The sequence below is a fragment of the Podarcis raffonei genome, chromosome 9 (assembly GCF_027172205.1).
Source record: "Podarcis raffonei isolate rPodRaf1 chromosome 9, rPodRaf1.pri, whole genome shotgun sequence".
Taxonomy (NCBI): Eukaryota; Metazoa; Chordata; class Lepidosauria; order Squamata; family Lacertidae; genus Podarcis; species Podarcis raffonei.
The window spans coordinates 31,066,449-31,085,381 of NC_070610.1; the positions used below are offsets into that span (position 1 = coordinate 31,066,449).

At 39.0% G+C, this 18,933-nt stretch overlaps 1 protein-coding gene across 21 annotated transcripts in view; it reads right to left on the reverse strand.

Moving 5' to 3' along the window:
* TENM3 (teneurin transmembrane protein 3) overlaps positions 1–18,933 on the reverse strand; it is a 1,264,592-nt gene that overhangs the window by 213,756 nt on the left and 1,031,903 nt on the right. The window contains exon 1 of one of the 21 annotated variants that reach the window (XM_053402568.1): positions 8,341–8,520. The exons of 18 other annotated variants lie outside the window; for them this stretch is intronic. The gene's annotated coding sequence lies outside the window, so the exon portion shown is untranslated. Of the gene's footprint in view, positions 1–8,220; positions 8,521–18,933 lie in introns of those variants that run through there. 2 more of the 21 variants (XM_053402567.1, XM_053402571.1) reach the window with 2 other exon arrangements.

An 18,933-nucleotide genomic window follows, 5' to 3' on the forward strand; every position in this document is an offset into this window, starting at 1 on the left:
GTGTTTTAAATGTCTCATGACAAGCAGAAGTTCAAGAGCTGCAGATACAGTGATAAAAGAGGCTAAGTCTATTGAATTTTAACCTACTGTCTAGCTATGAAAGACACATGGATGTAACTTTCAGGAGTGCTTTTGCTGTAGTGCTTTGAAAGGATATCCCCTATCAAAATAAATAAATAGAAAACAAGATGCGTGTTGAAGTTGTGCTTTTGATTAGTCAAAAATCATTGGTCAATCCACCAGTCAAATATTGTGAAATATTTGAAATGACGATCGAGTATTCTGAAAGCACTAATCTTTAAAGTAAAGAAAGGGTTTGTCTTTGACTGACTCCATTATTTAATGTCTCACTGCAGCAGTATTTCATGTGCTTTACTTCAAGCAGTACCTTCAGTTCTTTTGACAGCATTTTTGACAGCTTCCCCCCCCCCCCCACACTCGAGACCAATCCCTCACAGGAACTTACTGCTATGATGTTCTATGCCTGCTACAGGGGTAAGGGGCTAGCGGCCCTTCTTTGTGCCCTTGCCGACCACAAGTCTCTCCTGGGAAATTCCTGAGAAGTGGACAATGCAGGGAGCTGCAGCAAATGTGTGGGGGGGGGATGGACGGACTGTAGCTCACCAAGGGTACTTTCTTTTTTAATTTATCTATGATACATAATAAGAGAAAAACATCACTTTTTTCGCTGAGTTCTCTGCATGTGCTAGAGAGCTTAGGAATGGGGTAAGTAGCAGAGTTGGGTACATAATTATTTGAGATAAAAAAATAACAATATAACTCAATATAAATCTATTACAATAAAACAAAGCAATAAAAGGTATAGCTATATTTAAAACAAAATCAGCTTATAAATAAGAGGAAGCTAATCTGCACCTCCCCCCCAAAATATTTCTTCCTCTGCAGGACCCTATCAATTCACCTGTGATCTGGCAGTCTAGCACCCTGATGAAGATGCAAACTGCTAAAACTCAGCCCTCAGATTGATTCATAAATGGGGGATAATACCCCCCCCTTTTCAGCTGATCTGCATGGATCAGCTTTGGGGCTGTGCACCTGTGTGTGTGTGCATGCATGTGTGAGTGTAGGATGGCCAGAACCACTTTTGACTGCCACGTTGTCCTTGGAGGGTTGCCCAGAGGTGAACATGCCTCTCAGGTTAGTCACCCCTCACCATAAACAGGGCATGAGACCAAATTTAGAAGTATTAAAGGACACAAGAAAACAAAAAAATTATGTACCCAGGGAAACTTGAAGACAGCATTTCACAGATGGGTGGGAACATTGAAAACAGCCTCTCTTGTGTTTCCTTGTACCTCAGATGGGGGCATTTGGAAGAAGACATTTGAAAACCTAGTAACTGCTGGCTATTAAGCCAAACCAAAATTTCTTGGCTGCTGTTGAGCACGCATATAGTATCACGGGGTACTAAGGCTTGCCTTACTTTCAAAACCATGTGACATGATATGTGGAGGTGGAGAGAAAGGGCCCTTGGGTTCCTGGAAGTGCTTCCATAGTTCTTTGGATCCTGGCCATATTTTTGGCAGGATGCTCTGAACTTAAAAAAAGGCTCATTATAGGGTTGGGGTTTTTTTAGAACTTTAAAATGATTGAAAGATAGAGACAAACAGAGACAGACAAAGAGGCAGAGAATGTGTATAAGAGAGATCTAAGTGAGAAAATGCTTAGCTTGTGGGAGTTTGTCTACATTGCACAGAATTAAAAACCATTTAAGTTACATCTTGACATAGTTTCATAATTAACCACTGAGAACATTGGAACCTATGAAATAATCTTTAATTTATACAGTATAGACAATTTTATTGGATAGAGGGGAAAAATATTTTGCTTAATTATAATCAAATGGCAGATATAAAAACCTTTGCCCCATGATATGTTGAAAAGCCTCTGACTGCAACTCTCTGATTAACCACTATTGTTGTCATTTTAAAAAAACCCAATTGTCTTACCTAATTTATTTCTTTAATTACATTTATATCTCATCTTTCCTCCAAGGAGCTTGAGGTGGTATACATAGTTCCCCTCCTCCCCATTTTATCCTCATAACAACCCTGTGAGGTAGGTTTGTGTGATTTTAATTGTGGTAACTGCTGGTCAACAGACATTTTGGACATTTAAAATTTTTAAAAGTTGGTTGTGACTGATCTCAATTATAACTAAAGTCCGAAGACCTGAACTTTAAAAGGCAATTAATATCAATAATGAATTTTAGTGGGAGGGAGTTATGCATGTGCTTAACTGAGAGAAATGTGAGAAATGATAGGATTTAAAAGTTCTTAACTTGATCGAATCATACTCCATGTCAGTTACTTCTAAGTAAATGTGCATTCATAATGCAATGATAGTCTTCAAATAACTTTTCATAATATCCAAAGTTCCAGTTCAGTGGTTGAAGTCCTCACGGGAATTCACTCAATCAGTCAGCAATTTTCTAAATGCATTTACTGACTGAATTGACCCAAGAATACATAAAGCTACCATAACAACTTGTGAATTTGGGAAGAGGTCCAGTTAAAGTTTTATTCAGATCAAGAAAACTTACATATAGTATGCTTAACTAGAGGCACAGCCTTCATTTTTATCTAATTTTAACTGTAATATCTAGAACAGCCTCAGTTCTGCTTTGACTTGAACCAAGTCCAATTAAGCCGTTTCATACACCAGCTACATCACCAGCTAAAACTGAAGCTGGTAACTTACTCTTCATATTAACTTTTTTTAAAAATCTAGAGAAGAAGAGTTTGAATTTGATACCCCGCTTTATCACTACCTGAAGGAGTCTTTAAAAGATCCTTAAGAGAAGATATAGGCTGGTCAGCTAGCTGGGTCACTTTAATATTTAATGAAGTGTATTTCCATATCTGTCAAACGATAGGCTAAACCTTTAAGTACTAAAATCTGCCATCATCAGTAAAATGTCCATCCAAATTTTGAAAAACTGACTGATGAGTTATGATAAAAAGAAATCAGCTTTCAAAACAGAAAGAGAAGAAGATGATAAAACTATATGATGAATTCTTTTGCAGTGATAAACCAAGCGGGGGGTGGGGGTGGCTGTCATAAAAAAAGGCCAAATGCTTTTTTCCACCTCCATCAAGGTCACTTTACTGATGATATGCTCAATAATATGATAATGCATTTAACCACTTTCCTTGCATCTGACTTCGACCTTATCGCAAATCCAAATGGCCTTGTTTAACTACCCTGGCCTTTCAGCATTTCCCTGAACAAAGATAATTAAGGAGATGTACTGCCCCCTACTATCACAGGAACTGAAAGACAAATAAACTTTTAAGAGCACGGTCAGGTGTCTTTTGCAGTAATGTATAACATTTAAGCAGAGGGCAACATTAATGAAATAATGGTTAAATAATTATAAAAGGTTAACTATGTCAACTGTGTTACATAAGGCGATTTTGTTTTAGTTAAAAAGAAAGAGTGGTAAAAAGTCTTCCAGACTACATTTTACAGCTCCCCGGGCAACATTCCCCTCCTCTTAAAATCAGTTTATGACTGAAAGAGGTGTTCTGCAAAAATTAGCACAAACAATTTGGGCATGGCTACTTTCAATAAAAAGTTCATTTTAAAACTGAAATTTGCAGGACAGCTACATTTATTTCTTTCGTCTAAAATAAAAATGTACCCATTTGCAAAAGGCTTTATAACACTTGCTTCTCACTTTCTTAGTAAATCTTTTTCTTTCAACATACAAAAAACAAACCCTGTTAGTCAGGGTTCTTAAAAAATTATAGTACAAACCAGTGTGCCACATGACTAATTTCATACACCCAGCAAGGGTTGCAGCTTAATAATTTTCAATCAAATTTTAACTAGCTTGAATTATTAAATGAATGTCCGCAAAGTCTGATAGAAAAAGAACCCAAGAACTACTAAATAAAGAGGTGAAATCAATGCAATGAAAAAGGAGACATTAAAAGCTGCAATAAAAAAAAAATTTAAAGTTCACTTCCTTTTTCACTTTTTGCAGCAGCATAGCCAACATGGTCACTGAGCTAACATTTAAGTTAGAATCTGTTAATAAACCTGCCTTCCTTTCACAAATGATTGCCTCCTACCCAAATATTTTTGAACTTCAGAAAATGTTTAAAAGCATTGTGCATAGCGGGGGGGACGGACTGCTCTTTAAAGAAAAAAGTAATACCAAAAACTGTGTGTGTGTGTGTGTGAGAAAAGATCTAGATCTGTCTGTAATTACTTACACCTGTTTCTCCAGGATTAAGGGTACAAACCTATACATACTTACCTGAGAGTAAGCCTAACCAAACTTAGTGGAACTTACTTCTGCATAGACATGTATAGGATTGCACTGGAAAATGGTCTGTTTTTTACAGTTACCCCTTACATTTAAAATAAAATTAAAATTGGTAGAAAGGCATGCCATTTATCGTTATAAAACTTAGAAAGTGAAACTGCTGTCCATTTACAAAGTACTGTGGAGATCTGTAGTACCACTTTTTAAAACAAGTATCTATTATTGACACACTAATCTTGTCCTACTGAAATCACACAAATCAACTACTATCACCCTTATTCTAAATATATTTCACTCAGTAATAAACACCACTAAAGTAAGTGGTGCTTAATATGTGTTGTACAACAATAAGAATCCCTAAATACTTTTCTATGATTATGATCCAAAGCTGAAGCTCCACCTATTTCACATGACTTTATAATGGTGTTCCAGTTTTGTTTTCCCACCTAGCTGTTTGGGGATATTGTCTAAAAGCTTGGGTGTGGGTAGTTGTTGCATAATGACTCTGGAGAATAAAAATTACAATCCAGTCTGATACCCTTCATTGGCAACACTTTTGCAGGTGGTGGCATATGCAAGCTTTCAAGTTACAGAGTTCAAAATAGAGAGCAGCTTCTGCAAGTACCTTAAATAAAAGAAACACAGGAGTTAATGCTGCTCACTGTGAACTTATGCCTGTTCTGCCATATTGCACTTACAACTCTAAACAGAATGCATCTGGCCATTTTGATGCACAGACCTTTCTCCAAAAAAAAAGAAGAGAAAATATGCACTGTTACTTCATGTACTTAGTAAGTAATGAAAATTTGAAAGGTTAATTAAATTTCCTTTAAATACTGTGAATATTTTAATCCAACTATTGAATAGGTTCGATTTAGTTTCCTGTTTTCAGAAAAAGGAGGCTCATTAGGATGCAGGCCTAAAAAAAGGTTGGGAAACAAATATAATCAAAATTTCCCATCAACAAGCTTTTAAACTAAAGCTGTAGTGCAATTCATTTGCAATTTGTACATATTTCTCTGTATAGAAATATTTAAATGGAGCCTTTAATAAAAGAATGGGCTTGTATGTTGCTGCAAAAACAAGATGCAATCTCCAGTTACTCCTTCTACTCCTGTTCTTGAGCTGCTCTTATTCATTTCAATGGGGCTCAAACAGGTCTCAAAAAGACTTTACAGTGGGCTGTGCTCATAAAAAACTCTTCTACAGTGAAAAGGAAAACAAAGTTCCCAAGTTCCCATTCAGAGGAAACGAATTCAGGCTATCGTATTCTGTATATACACGGCATCAGCATTTATTTCTAGAAAGGTTGGTTAAATTTGCTAGTCACCATTGTTTAGTTCAAAGAATGGGCTGAAAAGGAAAAGGAAAAGTTATAAACAAAATGTGAAGTTCTGTATTCTGATCCTTTAATTGCTGATCATAGCTGAAAAGGGGTCTTTTTCAGCTAATTGTATAAGTCTTGTTAAATCTTTTGAAATGCACTTCAGCAAATGCAAAAATAAGCTCTGAATAGGTTCTTTAATTTGGGTCATTTTACATTACTTGCAGTAGTGATGGGTGCTTAGCAACCCTTCTCTTGTGAATCTTCTAAAGAATTGAATACCTGGCATAAAGCATGTAATCTGTCATACACCATTAATTATCAGGATCACTGTATTTAGACAGCTACTATCACTTCAGAAGAGAAATTCTTTCCACTTTAAACTGAAATTACTTTAAATTTCTGTGTCCAAATCTGAACTGGGGAAGAAAACAAAACAAAAACTTTTAGTGTTAATAATAACGAACAGCTAATTAATTAAAAGATCTACATAGGCTTCCCCCCTCAAAACTGTAGAGATTTGTAATGTGAATTGCTAATTTATGAAATTATCTGAAAAAAGGAAACTGCACTATGTAACAATTAGCCCAATCACCTTTCTGAAATGAGCCAAATAATTATTTTAAAAAGTATAATAGCTTTACTTAATATATTATAAACATCAAAAATGTGGAATTAACATATATACATCTGAGTGTTTTTCTTATAGTTTTCAATAGTTTTGCAAAGTGATTTCAAAAATCTACAAAAATTGAACATGACAGGCCACCCCATGGTTTTTAGGAGCAATTACATTATCATTAATACAAATATGCACATTTACTGACTCACCTTAATGGCAGTCTGTAAAAAGATCAAAAGGTAACACTGACTCATTCCATCAGGCAATCAATACAAATGATATGCTGTGAATGCTGTACAAGATATATACAGATATGTGTATGCAGTGCTGGATGTTCCAATCCTTGGGAACTTTTCTCATATAATTTCAGTCAATTTATTTTGCTGTTTAAAGGGCCTACAAGGGTAAGGCAGGTCCTACTATTTATCTCCCTTGTCTTCTACTTCCTCACCAGGTCAGTAGCAGATCCGTCTTTGCCTGAAGGTCCGCAATGTCTATTTCCCACCCAACCATTCCTGAATTGACTAAAAGCATTCTTGAAAGAATTTTTTTGAAGATGATAGCCAGAAAACGGAAACAAAGTTAACAAAGAGCAGCTGTCCAGGTTTGTTTGGTGAGGTAGACCACTATCCCTTCAAAGTTCCTCAAGATCCAGTCCACACCTCAGTTTTGAAATCAGCTTGAAGTATTAGCTAAAGGTTGAAGAAATGTATTAACTGCCACCACTGTATGCTTATGTAAAAACAGAATGTGCATGAAATATGGAATGTGCATGTAAAAAACAGAATTCATAAAAAACATTCTGTATTTTAACATGTTATATATAGTGAAGCTAAACCCAAGAATTGTCCAAAATAAGTGGAATTCTAATAAACATTTCCCTTAAAGTATTTCCAATAGCTCTTAACTACCACATTAGACAATAAGCAAACAGTGGTCTCTGGATGCTTCACTCAAACATTTAAAGTTGGAGAACAAAAGGTTTATTTTTGAAAATGAAAACCTTGGCTTGTAGAACTCCAGACATGAATCTGCTTTCAATTACTGAAAGTATTTCCACTTCAGTGGAAAGGGATCAAATCTTCAACTACACCATCTTTAGGCAATGAATTTGATTATATTAAGCTCTAAGAACACAGAATGACTTTGTAACACAGTCATATATTCTGTGTATATCATGTATTAGTTATATGAAAGAAAAGGAGCTAGAATTATAAATAAAAAGCACTGGAATGTGCAACTGTTTACAGCAACTCTGATATGCCTTATTTTTTCCAGATACCGTAATAAATGTCAAAGAGTAATCCTGAGTTTACAGGAAACATTTAACAATTATTTCTAAATCAATCCAGCCTGCTTTCATGCTGTTTTAAGCTACACTACATTTGCAGTTATAAAGTTAGCTCTGTCGTTATGGACTTTGTTTTTCAAGAAAAGCCAGCCTGCTAACCAATGCCATACATGAGGTCTGCTATTCTCACAAGCGGGTGATTCCATAATTAGAAATATTTTATACCCTGCCCTTTCAGAATGCCACGGTAGATTTGCACTAATCAAGTCCAAAAGCCTGGAGGAGTCCTGCGTAAAATCTGAGCTACATCAAAAGGCAAGGATGGCGAAACGTGGTACTCCTAAAGCTCGAAAAGGAATTACTGTGAATTTCAATCTAGGCAGACGGAACCCCATCCTCGCCCAGGAATGAAATTCAAAGTGCTGTTAAGGACAATAGGCTCGCTCGCAAGAGAACAGCTACTTGCAACTGCATCTGGCAGGCAGAAGCGATTTGCAAAGTTCAGCCTGTGCCTTCGCCAGCTCAGCCCTTGAGGGGTTAAAGAAAGCCACCTCGTTTCAAACGCCAGCATAGCCTCTCCGCACCGATTCAAAGAGAAGCGGAGCCTCCTCCCTCCCATTGCAACGCCGGAGCAAGCGATGTACAGAAAAGCAGCAGCAGCGGAGCGAGGAAAACTCCGCTACATTTACCTAGAGCAGCGCTGGCGGTTCTGCCTGAAATCTTTCTAAGTGGCTCCACTCGAGGTGAGAAATCGCACTTTATCCCGCCTCGGCTTGTAAGGTCAACAGGGTCGCTTCGCAGTCACCCACCTTCCCGTGGCGGCGATTCCGCTGTCTGGGCGCGACGAGCCGAGCGCAGCGCTTCCAAGTTGAACCAGTCTAGAATGTATCATGTTACCGAGCCTGGCTTTCTCTTCAGGCACCGAGCAGCAATCAGACATGATAGGCTGAGGCTCCTCTGTTTACACCCAGGCGGGGGAAGGAGGGCGGGCGAGGCGTCCCTTAACCCTTGCGAGGCCGCGGCTCGCCACAGCCTCCCCGCTTCCTCGGGCGATTCTTAAATCACTTCTGATGGCCACAAATGTCTCGCGCTCTGTCGCTGTTCCCGGCACGTACCACGCCAGAGTGCCTCCCCCCCCCTGAACGTATTGCGCGCGCACACACACACACACACACACACACACAAGCCAGCCTAGGCTGCCAAGCTGACGAGCAGCATCAAAACAGCAGCTTTTCCAAAGACAGCACATTAAGCCTTAAAGATTTGGAAAGGAGTTATTATATATTATTTATGGCAGTTCAAAAGAGAGAGAGAGAGAGCATAAAATCTGGCTGATCATGACGGGCGCTTAAAAAAAATAAAATTAAAAAAAGCCCCGAGTGTGCGTTATACATCTAGATGGAAAGATTTACTTCCTTCCGAGCGCTTCAATTCCTGGACTGTCGGGAAAGAATCTTTCTCCTGACAAGACTGAAATTGTAGCAGCCCGTGCTGCTCTCCACATTGGCGTGCCTCGCAGAAGTCCCTGAAACCGGGGATAGGAAGGAACATGCCACACGACTGTCAGTTCTTAAAACGATGCCTCTCGGGTGCAGCTTTCCAGTCGAGATGGAGACAGCCATAACGAGATGTGATTAATACAAACATGTTGCGAGCATCTATGGTCCTGCAGCATTTTCAAGGACTTCCAGGTTTTGCATTGTAAAGGAATGCAGAATGCGTGAGAGAAAGGATGGGATCCACTTGCCTTTTCCATGTGTGCTTAATTCTCATAATGACACACACATCTATCCAGAAGATGACGGAGTATTTGGGCCAGAATGCAGGAAGGTAATGATCCAGAGACCTCACACTAGCCATTTTTCTTGGGCAAGCAGCTTACACAAGAAATTCAAGCTACCTCCACTGAATTTGTTCCATGTAAAGGAAGACAAGGTTTTTTTGTTTGTTTGTTTTTACGCATTTGTTTGTTTTACACAGTTTGTTGAAGAGTTACTGCGTTCACACATGGAACTTCACTTTTGTCCCCTTTCCACAGTTATTTCTAAATTCTATACTCTGCACCATAAACACCCATCTGCTTTGCTCACAAGCAAAAGTACAAAACTGCATTACAATACTGCAGTACAGTATCTAAAAAGTCCAGTAAAAATAGAAGCGTACAACAGCTTTAAAGGGCTTTGCAGTTTTAAAAATGCACAATGCTCCGGCCCACAGTCCTAGAAACCACAACACACCATTTCCAGACGCATTTTTAAAAATCTGTTTAGATATGTCCTTGTTTTGTTTGAAAAGGTCTATCAAATGTAATGTTTCAGCACAGCTATTTCCTGCACTACCTGGATGAAACCCAGCTTTATGAATATTCAGCAAATCTACATCACTACAGGAACGTAGGAAGTATAAGAACCTGACTAGCATCCTCCAGTGTTTGAGAAATAGATATTTACTGGTCCTATATGGAGATGCCAGGAACTTGGGGGTCTCTCCATGCTCCATACTTAGCTACTGCCCTTTTCCTTTACTGCATACCAGGTGCATACATAGCATTCAACCTGCGTCTCAAACCAGTCCCAAGAGGGGTCTTAAGGAAGGGTGAGTAGCCTATACAGCTGAATCCTGCTTGGAGCACAGGAGAGTATGAGGACCTGCCTTTCTCTAGACTCTTTCTTCCACCAATGCAGCAAGCAGCTGCCATCTGGACATGCCTGCATAACTGGATTAAAGGACTGCAACACAGACAATTGTAAACCCATGATATTTATCCTGACTCTCCTCTTGCTCACGCAACAACAGCACCTCATCTCAGCTGCTATAACATTCTGCATGTTGGTCTTGGCTCTTGCCAATTCAGAATGTCTCCACTACATTCATCCCCCCCACCCCTTAGTTGCTATGATCATCATATCACAGTATCATCTTCAAGGTCCATTTTCAAACATCCATCTGCTTTCATAGTTTCCTATTCTATATTATTTATATATTATACAGTTAAGTTAAGCCTACTGGAAAGGTTCTGTTTTAGATCTGTATCCTGAAGAGAAACTAAATATGACCAAAATAATTCTCAAATATTTCAAATTATTGCTGACTAAATATATTGTTCATCAATATTCTATATGAAAGATGTAAAATAAATAAAGTCAGAGTCCACTTTAATAATAGTGAATCACAACTTTACTTTAAACTAATTAAAGCAAAACCAGTAATAAGAAACACCAAAAGCTAGAAAAAATTCCAGTCATAATCACTTTGAAGTTATAATCTCTATACTCACTGTTATTTCCAAATAATACAGAAGTATTAAGAGATTTATTGTCCAATCAGAGTTATAAAATATAGACAGGCAAAATTAAAACGACCCAATTATTTTAATTTGGCTATCAAGTACCAGGGCAACATCACCTTCTCCCAAGGAAAGTATGACATTTTAATTTCAAATAATGAGGATCAAGCCAATTAGCATGCGTGTGTCTCCAAACTCCTTGTCATGCAAGTAAAATGTGGTGGTTGCTTTTGTTGTTTTAAAGCTTGTTGGTTGAAGATGAAATAGTAAAATAAATAGTAACACTGGAGATAGAATATCTAGAATATAAAACTCTAGTTTCTTTTTAAGACTGCATCATGGTTTTGATGATAAACTCCATTTTGTGTCAGTACTCTAGAGTGGGCAATATTTTTTCCATCTCATGAACATCTGTATTGCACTAAATAACAAGAAGCTTCCCTAATGTCACTAAGAGTCAGGGCAGACAGAAATATGTAGATACCATTGGCTGCACTGCTCAGATCCTACACAGAAATGGGGCAGATACAAAGACCTGGGGGGGGGAGAAGTAGGGCCCTAAAAAGGGCTCTGAGAAGGAAGCAGGAGGCTGTCATGGGGTAGTAGTGGAAGAAAGAGTAGCAGAGTAAAATGATGAAAAAAGGAAAGAGGCAGAGAGAGAAATTTAAGAAGAGAAAAAGTTGGGAGAAGGAATAGGCAAAGTGGAGAGGTGCACTTTGCAGAGAGTTGTGGAGATGAGAAAGGAACTTCACATATTTATTTTAAATAACTGACCACATCCTTGACGTTACATCTCTATATTAAATTTTATAATGAATCCACAAACTGCCCAGGAGAAATTGAAACTGCAACCACATATATAGTTTCTTTAGAGTATTTATGACCTGTCATAGTAATGATTCCAAGGCGGGGTACAATAAAACTGCAATAAAAGCAAGCAATCATTTCAATTAATACTAGCAAGAAAGCAAGTAAAAATCAATGAACAGCATAACAACTAAGGAATGGTTGCAATTCTAATATGAACAATTAATAATCCATGAACGGTTGACCAAACCAGCCATATATTAAGCTGGTACTGGAATATAAACAGGATCAGTGCCAGCCAGACATCTGACGGGATGGTTTTCCATATATAGGGCATCCCCATGGAAAAGGTCCTCTCCTGCATGATGTATAGCTCTTGCTGGTAGGGTGCTGTTATTTAGCAGCCAGCTCACATTCAATTTTGCTTATTGCTTATATGACCACAAGGTAAATTTTAATTTAGTAAGCTGGATGTTGGAAAAGAGTAGAAACAATTATGTGGGGTAAATAAAGATTTGCAAGTTGGGGTTGCTATGCATAGAAATTGAGAACCAATGTGACTAAATAACACTGCAATACAGCATTTGTTGACAAAGGATAGCTCAAGGCTTTCAGTGTCAGATTACCATCTTATGGGGGGGGTTGTTCCAAAAAGTTGTTTTATTAGGGATCCACAAATTTTGCTTTGGGTTACCAGGTAAGCAATAAATGTTGGTCACCATTGAATCCACCACATCCTTTGTGCATGAAGATAATTTGGTGGAGAGAAGCACAAGCCTCTCTCATGTTATGCTGAGCTTTAGAAGTGGCAGGTCTCTCACACTACTTCTATCTGCTTCAAAGCTCAGGGGCATGGAGTAGTGAGGTGAATTTCTTTTTAATACTCTGGGTTCCTGAGGTAGCAAAATCACTTCTGCTTGCTCTAGAGTTCAGCTGTATAACATAGGAAACCTTTCTACCTCTCCTCCGAATAGGGAGATGGGAAGAAGAGGTTCTTGTGGCACTGAGGAGGGGCCCTCTTCCTAGCGAACAGATCTGTGGAGGCATACATAAGAGACATGCCTATGCAGAAATACTTAGATTTTGCAGTTGCAGTCCCAAGTGAAAATTACATATTATCTTAAGTTTTAGGGAGCCATATAATGTAGGAACAACATGATTAGATTAGATTTTAGGGAGCCATGTAGGAACAACATGATTAGATTTTACATTAGAAAATTTATTAATTGAGATTTCTCATTTGGGGTGAACAAGTCAAATAAGTTGTTTAGTATCAAAATCCTACCAGACTGGTAAGAAAATTGGCCCAGCACAATCAAGAGTCATTGTCATACCACCAATGCCACAGACTTGGTCCCAATACAGGTTTTGTAGCAGCTGGTTTGCTATAAACAATTCACTGCCTATCACATGAAGTCAGTAATCAAGATTTTCCAATTAACCAGACATGTCCAGAATTTAGGTGCTAAAGGAATGCAAAAGATTGCGGAACATTTCCCCCACTCCTGAATGGCTTGACACTGTTTGGCAAAACAGTGCCTTAAACAGAGGTATTAATATTTTCCAATTTCTACTGAAATTGTTATGCTTAACACATCATAGAAACGTATTTGTTGCTTTTTTTAATGTTATAGCTTATAATCCTTTTGTGATTAACCAAGACCCTGGGTCTCCTCTTTTCCTGTTGCTCCCAGCTTCCAGTTCCCAGCAGATAACAAAAATGCTCATTATTAGCTCCCAAGGGACCCCAAAGACTTTGTTTTAATATTCTTCTAATTTGTATTATTAAATCTCATTTCATTTCTATTACTTAGTCCATAAGACTATCCATTTTAGACCACAAATATTCCTAGTTATTATCTGGACTGATTGATGTTTCCTTGTTCTGCAAATGGGTGATCACCCTCCTAACCAGCAACTTTAACTAGCATGATCCTATTTCTCATTCTAATCCTAAGCAAATAAAATGATATAAAACCAATTCTCTCTCTCTCTCTCTCTCTCTCTCTCTGTGTGTGTGTGTGTGTGTGTGTGTGTGTGTGAGAGAGAGAGAGAGAGAGAGAGAGAGAGAGAGCGCAAACACTGTGTCCCATCTTTTGGTTATTTTTTGCATCCCTTTCTGAAATGTTTTTTGCGATGACAAGGGTATAAAAATGGTCAATCAGGCCAACTCCCTTCCCTGATCCAGTTGCATATAGCTGACTAATCAGAACAGAATGTGGATGAGAAAGTGTATTTGGATGCATTTTTCATTAAACATATAAGAACACATGAAGCTGCCTTCTATTGAGTCTGAAAATTGGTCCATCTGCCTCAATATTTGTGTATACCATATACCAGTAGCTTTCCAGAGTTTCAAACAAAAGTCTTTTCCTGATCTACTTGGGAGATCCCACAGACTGAATCTAGGGCCTTTTGGAGCCAAAGAATGCATTCTACCGCTAAGCCATGGCCTTTCCTCTAAAAGTTGTATTCCGGTGCTTGCTGAGCACAAATGAACCAGGCTTATAGACCATCTAGCCCACTGTTACCACATCTATCAGTCCTGCTCATCCTCTCTTTTCTAGGTCACTTATCTTTAGCTATCTTCTCTCCCTGTTCTTTAGCTTTTCTGTTGCTGAGACAGGGATCTTTTTGTGCGCAGTTGGGAAATATAGATGGTTGGAAATGTAGGAGAAGGAAGGAGAAGGAACCTGCTGGCTCTTAAGAAAGAGTTCTTACTGATCCTACAATATTTTTCTAAACTGAGATAGAATGAACAGTGAATCTTCACTATAAGAACTTAGTAGAAGCAGGGCTAAGTTCTGCTGAAGGGCTGGACAATAAGACACCCAAATAATAATACCATATGGTGTCAGGAGTTGTCTTGTTTCTTCTGTGAGTTAACAGCAATCAGCATTGAAAGTCTGCAGAGCAGGTCCTATTGACTGTGGCATAAAATGGACCAGTTTAAGCCAGCAGCTGAGCTGTGCTTAACAGGCATCCTTGGTGAAAACTGGAGAAGTCAGGTATTTGAGAGACACCAATGTTGGCAGCACAAAGTTGATGAGGCAGCAGGACTGGACAGATAACTTTCAGGATGACCCAGTAGCCCTTGCAAAAGTGTGCCATTGAGTTGGAGTTTACCTCAATGCAAGGGCCATTGGATCGTCCTGCTAATTATTGCATAGTAGATAATAACGACTCCTGTGGAGAAGCCACAGGATGTAAACAAGGAGCAAAGAATGCTTTGTGTTCATTTTGGCTTTTTTAGGGTGGAGTATCTGATGGGGAATTTGTGCAGTTGGGAAATCTGGTTTTTAAAAACCCTGTGCTGAGGCCTCGTTCCAGATGAATTTCCAAGCGCAACCTCCCAGTACTAGTAAAAGACCAGTTGCATTCCATAAATTACATTCACTCAGTGGTTCTTTTGTCCATGGCTATGATCCAGTGAACCCTTTAGGTACAGCTAAAGGCTTAAATACAGACAGTGGGGCAGTTATCTTATTTTCCCTGAAAAACAGCCTAGTTCCCCACTGAGTTTGGAAATTTCAAAAGCACTTTGTGATACCGAGATCTGAAAGTGAGGAAGGAATTTTCTTCTACGGAATGATTCACCAATTATCCACAGTGTTCCAAGTGAAAAGTCAGTGGAATGAAGCAGTACAGGAAAGGATTCCACTGAAGCAAACACTGCATGTATGGAGCCTAGTCTGCCGTGCTTCCAAATTGGAGCAGACGGAGGGAAATAGTTAGGGACTGACCTTTCAGCTTGGCTTGTTTCGGAATAGTTCAGCTTCGTTATTACCCATTCTGAGAGCAAAAGAAGAGGTGAATCTCTGATTCAGTGCCCCCAAGCTCCTCAAAGACTCTGTGCTGTGGGCTTTATTGAACCCTTTTCTTGGCAGTATCTGTTTGAAATGCCTAGCTTTTCAGTGTGATTTTTCTTCTTAGACATCTCTGATGCAAAATATACACAATACCAAAGGATGCCAAGAGTCAACTTCAAATAGAAATTACCAAGCTTGGATCTATATGTGACTGATATACTGACAGTGACTTCCTTGGTGTTTCTAGCCAATCATTAATAATGCCACAGGTTGCCCCTGCCATAGAAGTGAGAAGTAGTGGTGGCAACTTCAAGGTTCTGGTGAGACCTGGCAAGAGCCCTGTGAGCTCTTGCAAGCTCTTGCAGAGCTCTAGGAGTTCTCACTGGAACCTAGGAGCCACCGCCCCACGCCCCTGGTAAGCAAGGCTTTGATGGGGGGTGACAGGGGCAGGCACAGGGTGGCACTTTCCCATTTTGTCATGCCTCCCCCTCTGCTAGATCAGCATTTCCTAAAAGGATTAACCAGAGTACTTCATGCTTAATAAAACACAGCTAAGTTAACTAAATTTAAAAAAGGGATATGATAGTCTGTCTTGTGGTGGAGCCTATCTCCAGAATATACAAATTATACCGTAATTCACTGTGGAAGCAGACACCTACTGCCTGTGTATTCAGAGTACCAGGGAGATGGGCAGGCGACAGTTCTGACCATCAGTGAACTTCAGTCATACCCTGGGATGTTTGCCTCCCCACATATTTATTTAATGTATTTATACAACACTTAATTACTGTAGTATCTAAGAAGCATACATAAAATTGTAAAATGAATCACAATAATTCACAAAACTTTATTAAATGCCTGCTGAAGTGGTAAGGTCCTTGTCAGGTACCTGAAATTCAACAGGAAATGGGCCTGTCTAATCTCAACCAAATGGGTATTCTACAAAATCCATTCAGCCTCACTGCTCCTAGCTGGGAGTTTTGATCCAGACACTCCAGCAAATTAAAATGCATAGATCCTTAAGAATTCTCTCTTGGTGTGAAATTCTGGTGATTTAGACTCTTTCCATTTACCAAAAGTTTATCCTCACTAGTGCACTATCAGGAATATGCCTGTTAACTCTAATGATGAATACAACCAACAATGATGGTGGAATCCAAACTCCCATCTGGGAGCAGCAAGGCTGAATGGGACAGCAAAGCTACTGTTGCTATTGCCAGCCAAAGAGAAAGGTGGGTGGGCAGTATTTGTGCTGATACTGTTTGTGCTAGCTCCAGGCTAGTTTAGGATCCGATGGATGCTTGGCTGGCTCATCTCTATGCCCCTCCCTGCTCCATACATGCCACGTTTCAAGTGTCTTACATACTGCCAATGAGTATACTTGTCAGGAGTAGCTTCTGCCTGCTTGCAGTTTCAGCAGGTGCAAGCAGGGCCCTTCACTGGCAATGGGACATCCCCACCCCATCCAAACATCTTTTCAGATTACAAAATTCTACAAATCCTGCTCCTAGAAATGCAAACAAACATGAAGGGAAAAGAATCATCAGACAATAACCTAGGGCACTTGGTCCACCTGAGTAATTTGCCTAACAATTATGTTAAGAAACCAGCATAGCACTTCAGCAAAGTAAAAGGCTACATAGTGATGAAAGACTTTGATAGAAAGAGAGACCAAAGAAGATGCAGTTCAGAAGGTAGAGCAGTGTTTCACTGAAGCTGTAATATTCCATAAACAATGTCTAAAAGGGTTGTTTTCTGAAAAATAAAACCAATTGTCACTGAAGAACTGCACAAGAGTTAAGCTGTTACAAGTTCACCAAAAGAAAGCTTTTAGATAGCAAAGATGGAGGACGCAGAAGTTGAAAAGAAAAAACACACACTTAAGACAGAGAAGGTGGGTAAGGGAAATACTAAAAAGCAATGAAAACAGTGAAATTAATTGTTTTCAGCTGTCAGTGCAGGAACAGAAGGAAGAAGCTGCTCCACTGCAGAAGAAATGAAAGATGGTGGGTGTTTTGTTTTGTTTTGTTTTGTTTTGAAAATGGAAGGTATCATCATGCAGGATGAAGGTAAAGGTAAAGGGACCCCTGACCATTAGGTCCAGTTGTGACCGACTCTGGGGTTGCTGTGCTCATCTCGCTTTACTGGCCGACATGACTAAGCCGCTTCTGGCGAACCAGAGCAGTGCACGGAAACGCCATTTACCTTCCCGCCGGAGCGGTACCTATTTATCTACTTGCACTTTGACGTGCTTTCAAACTGCTAGGTTGGCAGGAGCAGGGACCGAGCAACGGGAGCTCACCCCATCGCGAGGATTCAAACCGCGAACCTTCTGATTGGCAAGTCCTAGGCTCTGTGGTTTAAACCACAGCGCCACCCGTGTCCCAGGATGAAGGTAATGCAGGCCTAATTGGACAAGATTGAAAACTATTTGTCCAAGCAGATTACAAATTTAGGGATGTGGGGAGCAGTAATATTTTCTTTTCTTTTTTAATTTTTTGAAACCGGATACTTTTTAATAAAATGACAGAACTGGGTTTTTAGTTTATTTTTTAAAATGTGAGAGCCATGTTTCCTACTCCTTAAAAATAAAACAAAATTGAGAGGGCACACCTCTGTCTTCTATGTGAATGACTGTCTAGCCCTTCAAACTCTATGATTCCAAGTTAAGTTTAAAGATAGAGAATCTAGGAATAGTGAGCAGGGTTGTTGTTGCTGCTCATCAACAATTTGGATCCAGACAGCACAATGAGCAGGAATGCAGGACTTTACATCTATGGTTGTATTTCTATTATATTATTAGTTCAAAATTTGTGCATATATATATATATATATATATATATATATATATATATATGCGCAGATATGTACACTTCTTTGGTGATGCATTTTTTCTTTTTAAAGGATGTATATGCGACCACCCAAGCCAAAATGCCTTCTCCTACCCAAAGAAGCAGGAATTCTACTCTGGTTACTGTAATATCCATAGACACATGCTGCTCCCATATAATTTTGTTACATTTATAATATGTTAATGACAATGTGACTAATGTCTCAGATTTTAATGACATTATTCAAATAACAATAATACTACTACTAAATTTTTATTTATACCCCACCCTCCCCAGCCAAGACTGGGCTCAGGGTGGCTAACAACCAATAATAAAAACAAGTTGATTAAAAAACCATTTTAAAAAAGATTAAAATACAACATTAAAACATTAGGATGCAGCCTCTTCACATGAGGTTGATCTGTCTGAATCACAACCACCCCCATCCCCCAAAACATATTATGTATGATACAAAGAAACTCACTCAGTTCATATCCCAAAACTAAAACCTGAACAGTTATGTTTTTCATGATCTGAAAACAGTTTTAATCAGCTAATTGCCCCTAGGCTTTGAGCACAAGTGAAGATAGCATCAGTTAATCAGTGGACTTCAGAGAAAAAGGGCACACAGGCATCAGAAGTTTAATAAAAGAGAGTTATTGTACAAAT